Below are 1470 nucleotides of genomic sequence, written 5' to 3'. Positions count from 1 at the left end.
AAAAGCCCCTGGAGCTCAGCCTGCGAAGCGCATTTGTCATCACCCCGATGGCGGGTAAAAACGGCTTCCTCTATCGGGCCGACCTCCGGGGTCGCGGGCGAAATCGGAGCTCTACCCGGGAAAGGTGCACCATCCTGGGCAAGGCCGCCGGAGAGGGGGTGGTTGGATGTTCGACCGGGGCCCGCTCGGGAACGCCGGGGCCTAGGGACTTGAAACTCGGGTCGTTGATAGGGCCCGTCGGCCCCTCTCGGACGCCGCCACCCCCGAGCCGACAGCCCCCCGGGGGCCGGGGATAGCGCCCCCCAAAGTTCGAAATTTTGAACGGCCGTATCTCGCCGAGGCCGAGACCCAGGGACTTCAAACTCGGGACCGCGGTAGACCCTGAGGCCCCCTATCAGACGCCGCCACCCGCGGGCCGATGGCCCCCCGGGGGCCGGGGATAGCGCCCCCCTAAGGTCGAAGATTTGACCGGCCGTATCTCGCCGAGGCCGAGCCCCAGGGACTTCAAACTCGGGTCGCTGATAGAGCCAGAGGCCCCCTACCGGACGCCGCCGGCCCCAGGTCCCCAACCCCCGGGGAGGCCGAGATACGGCCCCCCAAACTTCAGGATTTGTGCCCTCGTAACTCAGGCACCGGACCGCCCCGGGACTCGGGGGCGGTGGCGTCCGGTAGGCCCCGAGGCCCTCTACCTGACCCCCGAGTTTCAGCCCCGGGGACCCCCGCATCGCGGAGATATCGGCGAGAAACCGCGCCGCGGCCGAAATCGGAACTCTACCCGGGAATGGCGCACCGTCCTGGGCAAGGCCGCCGGCGAGGGGGGGGTTGGAAGTTCGACCGGGGCCCGCGCCGGAACGCCGAGGCCTAGGGTCTTGAAACTCGGGTCGTTGATGGAGGCCGTCGGCCCCTCTCGGACGCCGCCGCCCCCGAGCCGATAGCCCCCCGGGGGCCGGGGATAGCGCCCCCCAAAGTTCGAAAATTTGACCGGCCGTATCTCGCCGAGGCAGAGACCCAGGGACTTCAAACTCGGGTGGGTGATAGGCCCCGTGGCCCCCTATCAGACGCCGCCACCCCAGGGCCGGTGCACCCCAGGGGGCCGGAGTTAGCGGCCACCGAGACAGAAACTTTGAACGGCCGTATCTCGCCGAGGCCGAGCTCCAGGGACTCCAAACTCGGGTCGATGATAGACCCCGTGGCCCTCTATCAGACGCCGCCACCCCAGAGCCGGTGCACCCCAGGGGGCCGGAGTTAGCGGCCACCGAGACAGAAACTTTGAACGGCCGTATCTCGCCGAGGCCGAGCTCCAGGGACTCCAAACTCGGGTGGGTGATAGGCCCCGTGGCCCCCTATCAGACGCCGCCACCCCAGGGCCGGTGCACCCCAGGGGGCCGGAGTTAGCGGCCACCGATGGAGAAACTTTGAACGGCCGTATCTCGCCGAGGCCGAGCTCCAGGGACTCCAAACTCGGGTCGA

This window comes from Carassius gibelio, chromosome B2 (assembly GCF_023724105.1).
Source record: "Carassius gibelio isolate Cgi1373 ecotype wild population from Czech Republic chromosome B2, carGib1.2-hapl.c, whole genome shotgun sequence".
NCBI classification, from domain to species: Eukaryota; Metazoa; Chordata; class Actinopteri; order Cypriniformes; family Cyprinidae; genus Carassius; species Carassius gibelio.
This window is presented reverse-complemented; position numbering follows the sequence as displayed.